General features: G+C 42.1%; 1 protein-coding gene across 3 annotated transcripts in view; it reads right to left on the reverse strand.

Annotated features, from left to right (window-relative positions):
- ZNF106 (zinc finger protein 106) overlaps positions 1–8,586 on the reverse strand; it is a 41,822-nt gene extending 33,236 nt beyond the window's left edge. The window contains exons 1-2 of one of the 3 annotated variants that reach the window (XM_074909589.1): positions 8,467–8,578; positions 3,504–3,600 (exon numbers count right to left, since the gene is read on the reverse strand). The gene's annotated coding sequence lies outside the window, so the exon portion shown is untranslated. Of the gene's footprint in view, positions 1–3,503; positions 3,601–7,666; positions 7,730–8,466 lie in introns of those variants that run through there. The other 2 variants (XM_074909591.1, XM_074909592.1) reach the window with 2 other exon arrangements.
- Between the last annotated feature and the right edge of the window lie 662 nt (positions 8,587–9,248).

A 9,248-nucleotide genomic window follows, 5' to 3' on the forward strand; every position in this document is an offset into this window, starting at 1 on the left:
TAAATTCAGTATTTTTCTCATTAACCTCGGTAAGAACTACACATGCGCGTGTACTGCAATACTCAATTTAGACAGCATTTAAGATATATTATCTAACACCATGTTCTACATGGGCACCTTATGTATTTGAACCATTAATAAAAGCTATTGATTTTCATTAATTATTCCTAACAGTACAAGATTATTCAAAACTTTGCACCAGAATATTAAACATTTTAACACTGACCTACTTAAGACTTGCATATATGCAAACAAAAGCAACAACAGGTCAAATTAAATGCTGTATGTATTTTATCACAATGTTTAATTCATAAGGAGAGCAATTAAACTAGAGAGGCACATCACAGCCTAGGTTACAATACAAAGATGGACATGACCGCATAAGTGACAGGACATAATCTTTGCCGTTTTCTTTCCTCTTAAAAGACCCTAAGATGTAGAATGATCAAGCATTAATAGTAATTTGTTATTGACTTGGCAGAGGCAGTTCCTCACCCTAAAGTGGAAAGAAATAAATCTTTTTACTAACAGGCATTTTTACATCTCTACACAAAAAGACAAATCCTTCCAAGCTTTGCTATTTTACACTGGTCAGCTTCAGAGCTGACTCAGCTAATACCATCAAACTTAACCTAGAATAGCCTTCCGCAACAGCTCACTCCACAGCTTACCCCACAAAGCTATTTCTAATTATTTACCATCAACCTTCTCTATCACAGGCAACAAACCCTTTGAATCTGGTACTGACTAGAAGCTGTGAGCAATGGGCAAGAACCAGATTTTTATGAAATCCAGATTACCTAAAGTAGCTTTGACCTTCAGTACTGTCCAACTGTAAACAAACATAAATAAGCAAGTAAACCCGCACCCACTCTAATTCCAAAATGTGGTTCTTTGACAAATAACTTCCCTCCATATTTGCATGTCCATTTACAGTTAACATATGGACCAGCATCTATCCAGTTTAAAGAGGAAGAAATTGAGAACTGCAATAGCCCTTTCATCTTTAGACAACAGAAAAAGCAGTTCCCTCCCTAAAAAAATTCCACATCATCATACCAAAACAAACACACTTAAAACACAACAGGAAACTCAATCATCATCTTATGTTCCCTAACCAGCATTCCTGGGGTGCCATTCCTGATCTCACTGAAATACCTGATAGCATTTAAATATGCATTTGCACCTGATGTACTCTAATCATTAGTAACTGCTATTAATAACCCAACAAAGGTACAGGATCATTCAGAATTTGCACCACCCTAGGTCATATAGAGCACGCATATAAATTCATGTGGTATCAGTTATGTGCATGCAAAAGCACCTGCCTTCATGGAAGGTCTGAACACAGAAATACCAAATTTTGGAACAAATTCTTTGGAAACCACGTATAATGAAATGTTGTTTCTAAACATATTTCAACTGAGACAGCAGTTAAGGAAAGTTTAAGCTAATACGAGCAGAGACAGAAAATGAGATATTTCAGCCTCATGATTTTCCACTAAGTTATTAGGTGAGTGTAGGAACATACCATCAACATAGCATTTATCCACAGATCTGTGCAGCAGCAAGATCTAAGAGAATTATTTATGATTATACACAAGTGACACAGGTTTTGATGCCTACCTAACATAAGAGAGCTGTTTTAACGTGATTAATATGAAGTTACTCCTACAAGGGTGCTAGTCCTTGCACCAATTTCAGACACTTCCTTTTGCATTAACTTATTCTGTACCCCCCAACATACTTCATTAGCACTACTTTTTAGTTTAGCGGAGTAATACCCTGCATGTGCTCAGGTTCTTGGTCAAGATTACGCAAGTATTTACAGAATTCATTCTGCACAGGGGTGAAATAGCAACATGGGACTTAAATCAGGAAAAGCAGGCCAGTAAAGTATGGTGACCTGCTGACACCAGTTAGCATATAACATTTAAAAGTCTTCACGAGTGGAAGTTACCATTACACCTGTTTTGGCTAATTAAAACATATAGTAACTATACACGATCACAGGAAGAGTTTTAGGCTAACTGCCCAATCAACTGGGCATTACTTATGACAGAGTACTAAAAATACTAATGGAATTCAAATGCTATTGGATGTTACTATGAAAAGTGAAACTTTCACCTCTACAGAGAGAAGCCCTTAGAAGCAAGGACTCAGAAGTAAAGAAATTCAGTAGATGCTACAGGGACTGGGAGAAGACAGACCCATGTTCTACTTCCAGATCACCTCTTGATTTACTGTCTACATAGAGATAAACCACTTCCCTTCATCCTTAGCTTTCTCTCAAATCCTGATGTAAAACCCATGACTCACTTCAATGAAGCAGTACAATTTCACTATAAAAGAACTTCCATGAAGTACATTGAAAAACATTATAAATTCAAGGTATTCCCTCACGCACTATGCAACAGCAACAAGAACCAGGCAGCTTTTGAGCCATGCAGTGAGTGATGGCAGTTCTCATCATACACTAGTCTGTTCAATCCCAAAACTTGCATATCAAGAAACTTCAGAAATGCAGGCATATTTGAAATTTTAACAAAAAACACCCCATAGTTTAAACAGAGAATAGCCTTCAAGCTTTTATAAGATTTATCAGTTTGTGCTTCCGAAATCATCAACTTGCTGTATAGCATGGCAAGTTAGTTTTTATGGGATGTTAATAGGAAAATGAGCTACTCTAAAATATGAGCAAACTGCAAGCAAAGATAAGGTTTTGCCAAAGAGACCCACCACCATATAAAAGAGAAACACATGTCAACAGCAAAATGTAAAGCCTTTAAAGCAAGTGAGATGTTACAACAACTTTCTACTTTGAGGTAATGTAACCATTTGGTGGGTCATTTTTTATTTGTTTGTTTTAAAGGGAAGGGATGCATTTTACAACTATGTGATGTAAATGCAACTTGCCCATAGCCTGCACCTGCCCAGAGCTTGGAAACGCCACACAGTTTTAATTAACTTAAGCAAGTCTGCTACAGAGATTTTGGAGAACAATTCTCACAAGTAAAAATAGCCTACAAAGAAAATAAGGCATTAGACTACTTCCTGCTACAACATCCATTTGTCCACAGTTATTCAACCTTACCGGATAACATACATTAAAAATGCACGTCAAGGTTAAATCTGCTATAGATCAGTGGCAGAACACTGACTATATAAAGCTACAAGTGCCATGGAGTGGGGCGGGCAGCCCGGCATTCCAGCTGCCTAGAAATCCTCAGGAGGCCTCAAAGAGATCAGCAGCACTGCCCTGCCTAAAGGCTGCATGTCCCTACAGACAGCAGTGGAAACTTTACACTTGACAAGAACAGGAGTCTAGAAATTCACTGCAGCAGAATGCTCTGCAGCAACACGCTCCTCAGCTCCTCACAGAGATGTCATTCCTTTTGCTTTAGTGACCAACTGCACATGTCCTCGGGGAGCTGTAGAACAGCGATACAGCTGCCACAGACACAGGACAGGAGAGGAGAGCAGAGAAGAAAGAAGCAACTTACCACAAAGTGCATTCATGAAATCTTTAGTTGGCTGATGGGAGGATGTGGCGGACACAAGGTCATTTTGACTTGGAGAGAAGCCTCTTGCTCAGAAGAACTAGGAACAGAAGCGTATTTAGGCCCTGGAAAACACTTAAACAACCACTGCGAGGCTAGACAACACATAGTTTGATTATCCACACAATTTCTTTTGCTAATCTGCCAAGAAGCCTGATTTTTTCACAGAAAAAACAGGCCTTTGAAAGAGGCATCCAACCACCTATTGTGATAAATGAATGCTACAAAGCAGTAACGACTGCTAATCTAACACATGTTTTGTTAAAGCCTAGTAATAAAGAGATTTTCTTGGGGAAAAGTTTTATAAACATAAAACCATTTCCCTGTATTACACACTGCTCCAAACATCAAAGCCCTGTACCACTGTAAGAATGCTGTACAAAAACAATTCATCATAACAAGACAGAGGTCTATGCTCAGATTTCATCACCCGGAGCAGAACTGATACGAAATAAAGCACCAACAATCAAAGACTAGCTTTCCTTCCCAGATTCATTGCCCTTGAGGCATACAAATTCACCACGTATCCCCTTGCTAGACTGTAACTTTTACCAATTACCTTAACATTACTTCTGGGCATATGCGGGAGGCACTTCAAGCTTCCTTCTGAGATGCTGATCTGTGCAACCCAACCCAATCAGCAGACGGAAACTTAAGGACTTACTAAAGTTAAGTCATGACTAACAGCATTATTCTCCCCTAGCACACTATCATGCACTCTACAAGCTACTTTGTAGCCACAGAGCTGATTTTTTAATGTGGCAAAGGAGATAACCGCATTACAGCCCAGCAGTTGAAACACTTGTACCAGAAACAAGACTTTTAAGGTAAATTCCTCCCTGCTTTCCAAGATTTAACTTCATCCTCATGACAGACCAGGGATACTCCAGACCCCTCAGCACTGAAGCAGCACCACTGCTCAGCAAATGTTATAACTGGGCAGCCAAGTGCTCACCTGTTTTGATACTGAGCCAGAAATTCTTTCACAGATCAAAGTTATTTAAGTTTCTGTTAAAAGCAATAAAGTTGACTCCTCTAACTAGCCTAGAAGACATCGAGCAGACACTGTCTGCATGCCATCCCACGAGTATGGCCGGCTTTTTACAATATACAGGGAAGGTATACTGGACACAAGGAGACTGTAGAGAAATACCTTAAACAGACCAGCTGTAGCTGGCAACTAGCTCACTCCCTACCCCCATGGTAGGATGGGGGAGAGAATTGAAGAGTGAAAGTGAGAAAACTTGGTTGTTGAGATAAAGGGAGTTTAACAGGTAAAGCAAAACAGAGCAAGGAATTCATTCACCACTTCCTATCAGCAGGCAAGTATTCGGGCAACCCCAGGACATCAGGGCTTCGTCACATGTAACAGTGACTTGGGAAGACAAACACCATAACTCTGAATGCCATCACTCCACCTTCTTCTTCCTCCAGCTGTATTTGCTGAGCATGATGTCAGACAGTGTGGGACATCCCTTGGGCCAGCTGTCCCAGCTGTGTCCCCTCAGCCTCCTCGCTGGTCAGGTGAGGAGCAGAAAAGGCCTTGGCTCTGTGTAAGCACTGCTCAGCAGTAACTAAAACATCCCTGGGATATCAACATTATTTTCAGCACAAATCCAGAATACAGCCCCATACCAGGTACTATGAAGAAAATTAACTCTATCCCACTCAAACCCATCAGGCACAGAAACACCTGGCATGAACAGAGTTGGGACTGATGGCTACTTTTATTTCAGTAAATCTAAGAATGGGGTACAGACCAGAAGAATATATACACCTTAATTCACAATCAAATTGCATCTAATTTGCTACATATAAGCAATGCTAATACTTTCATAATACCCAAACTAAGCTTTCCTTGCTGTAAACTGAGATAATTCTTCCCTACTGAAAGTAAATGTCTTATTGGTTTCTTACTTATGACAGCTTTCTATGCACCAGAAGATTCAGGAATATCCTAATTGGAATGGAGAGCTGTTCAGCATCATTGCTGTATGCTGTCATTTAGGACACCTAAAATCCATACACCTGGAAAGCTTATCTTTTCCTCTGTACTCCCAGTTCATTTTTCAACATATGCAAATTCTTTTTCTTCAGATGTTTTCCTCAAACATCACATTTCCTGAGCCTGCTAAAACTGCCATTCCTCTTTCCAAATTGCCCACAACTCTAAGAGAAATGTCCAAAACTGGACATAGTACTCCAAGTAAGATCCCTATTAGTACTTCATAATACTCCAACTAAGACCCCTTCGGAGGGAGGAATTGTCTTTGTACCCCTTCTACTATTACAGCCTCAAACATAATTAATAATGATTGAGACAAAGTCTTATTAAGAAGCAACACAGTGATTCACAAGATGCATGATAAATAACCTGATTTAGATATTTCTGTGACTTACAAAAGAATTCACAACAGGTTATTCTGATAACCTTTATAAAAGGTTAAAAGGTGTCACTTTATAAAAGGTCTTCAACAGAGACCTTTATAACAGTGACAGAAATATGCACCACTTAATTTTACACTTACTTCCATAACATTTCTCTGTATCTTTTTTTTTCCTTCCTAGGGTATTTAAGCTTATAATACCCTTCATAGATATGCATACTATGTCTCTTTCACTGATTACAAGTTAAGAACAGGGATTCAGAAGCCAAATCGAAACAGACTATACATCCCATCTATTCCACTTCCACAGATGCAGGTACCTGGCCTTGGCAAAATGACTCAGACTCTCTAAGAAAGATCTACTTTGACACAAGAGAGTGTGCAGGAGAGCATTCAGTCAGTCAGGAGGCTGCTTTTATTTATACAGTCACTACACGGTATGAAGAACCATGAAGAACCACTGGAGAGTGATTTGAAGCACTCAAACCAGGGTAGTCAGGTCACTCATCAGTATACGGAGCTTTGGTGATAAGGAAATTCAAGTTAAGGATCCCAGACATTAAGATAGCAGTCATTAATCACCAGCTAATAGAAATACAGGGGTCTGTCTGAATCCTTACATCTCCATAACACAGTTTGCCCCAGAGCTGAATATTAGCAGCTCTGTCAACTTCGGGTCAAAATGTAAAATAGCCTTTTACATTTTACAAAATAGATGAGAAAAATCCTTTCCACTACAAATATGAAAAACATTTTAATTAAAAGAAAGAAGTTATTCATAATGCACAGTATCCTCTTATTTTTCCTATAATCATCTTGAATCATTTAACATCTCAAATCTCATGACACCATCTGGTGGCAGAGTTCACAGATGTTAAAAATAATTTTATCAATTTGAATTTGATTCCAGATATCTTAGGAATTTGATCTTTACAAGATAAAGTGGGAAAAAAAACCAATGGAAAAATACCTTAATTTTACCTAGATGGAGTTATCTACAAGTTTTAGTATCTCCATACACATTTCTGATATGTATTTATAGGACAGTCCTTGTACTGGCTATAACAGCCCTGCATAAATTAAGATGGGTTTATCTAACATCTCATCAAATGCATAACATTTTTAGATATATGAGCTAGAAGTTACCCCGAGTTTGGTTGCAGCAGTGAAACTGACTCAGGTAACAGCTCAACATAGTTCAGCTAAAACCAATGACTTGTTTCAAATGAATAACACCAGAACATAGCTGCTACTTGACAAACTTTACATACAAAAATCACTCAATTGTGGAATATGTGTGGTGGTGCAAATGCAGTTGCCTTGTACTGCCAGGTCAGTTGAAGTCAAGCAAGGACGGAAAACAAGATAACACAGCTACCTTTAGCAGAAGAGACTTCAGGATAGGAATCTATTTTCCAAGGTAAGAAGTTTAAGTGACATTGCATTGGCCCTAGAACCTGCAACATTCATCCTAAATATTGCAGTGCTAATGGGGAGATACTTTCAAACTTCAGCAAAACTGTTAACCAAATTTTTGGAAGGCTTGAGTGGTTTTTTTAGGCTAGAATTTATCAGTTCAGCAAACCCATCAATTAGCTTAATACAGTACTTGAGGGTTGACTGAAAGAAGTAGGAAGTAACAAAAGAAGAGAAATAATCAGCACAGACATAGGAAAAGCTGCCCCAGGAACTCATGCTGAAAACTGAAGTCCACCAAACCTCTGTCTTCTTCTCTCTCAAGTCACATGTCAGAACTCATCTGCTCTACAAAGCTCTTGAAAGCTGCAGATGTAGGAAGAAGGTGAAAAGGAAAATTTCATAATCGCATGAGATCATTGTTAACAACCCCCTATCGATAAAGTATACTTAAGTATAAACGTTAATCGTTAATGCCACTTCTACCCAACGTTCATAAACTTTTCCAAGTTCAAGTTCATAAGCACCCCTGAACAGTTAACTAAGTTTGCATGTGAACTACCCTGCGTGAAATAATGAATTTTTTTAAATACCTCCTATCTCGTTATACTATTGAGGTTTGTTTCATACTATCAGTCCCACTCCTTTTAGAATACCAGACATTTATCACCACATTCATACACGCTTTCACGACGACACATTTTTAGCTGCAGGTTATGGGGAAGGTAATTAAGCGACTCTGTACCCAAAGTCACACTTCAGCCCTGAAAACACTTCTGGCAAGCACGAAGAGACAAGACAGCACGACAGATACTCATCTGCGACTGGGAAGCTGCGCTAGCAAAGCTTGTCTTTAACAGAGTAACAACGCTCAATGCAGCATCAACTGCTGCAATACAGGGCGCTCACAAGGCAAAGCAAAACACGTGCCCGCCGCAGGGCAAGGTGCCCGCAGCAGCCCCTCTAGGCCGGGCCCGGCCCCCCCGCTCCGCTCTCCTCCCCTCCCTAGGCCGCCCCCTCCGCCGGAGCCACCCCCCATCACCCCCACTACTGCCACAAAGCTCCCCCCGCGCCCTCTGCCTCCCCCCAGCCCCGGTACTCACACATCGCACCCCTCGCCAGGGCAGCGGCCCAGAACCCCATCGCCCCGCCGGGCCCGAGCAGGCCGGGCCGCCGCCTGCCCCGGAGCCCACCGCCCGCCTCACCCGCGCCGGGCCGACCCCACAGATACCCGCGGCGCGCGGCGGGGCGGGGCAACGGCCCAGCCCGGCCAATGCGGCGGCAGGAGGGCGGCCGCGCTGCACGCCGGGAGTCGCGCCCGCGCGGTGCCTGCCGGGAAATGTAGTCCTGGCGGCGGGACACCGGAGCGGCGGCCTGCGGCCGAGCCTTAGAGCGAGGGCGGCGGCACTTGCTGTCAACTGGGAGCATTTACCGGCCGACGATGGTAACAAACGTCGCTGTTATCTGTAAACGTAGTGTTATAAACACACATAATGCTACATGCTGCCATCCTACAAAGCAGGCGCTGGAGGCTGTAGGTACCTCAGCAGCAAGAAGCCGCCGACGCTGTGCTGGGCCAGACCGGCTGCGTCTGGAAAACCAGTTCCAGGAGCGACTGGAAAGACTGGACGAGTGCGTGTGCTGGTGCACGGGCAGTGCAGCGTGCAATAAGCCTTATCGCATCGGGACTTTTTAAGGAGCCAAAGCCCACAGGGGTTGTGAGCATCCCGAGTGGGAGAGAAGGGGAACGATCACAGCGGCTCCGCTGGAACGGGGACCTTGTACAGGCTCAAACACCACGTCAGCTGCTGCGGGCGTCGGTGCTGTGGGAGCGCCCGTCAGGGCTCCGAGCTAGCGGCCGTACGGCAGGTACGGGATCCTAGCG

This window comes from Athene noctua, chromosome 6, assembly GCF_965140245.1.
Source record: "Athene noctua chromosome 6, bAthNoc1.hap1.1, whole genome shotgun sequence".
Classification (NCBI taxonomy): domain Eukaryota; kingdom Metazoa; phylum Chordata; class Aves; order Strigiformes; family Strigidae; genus Athene; species Athene noctua.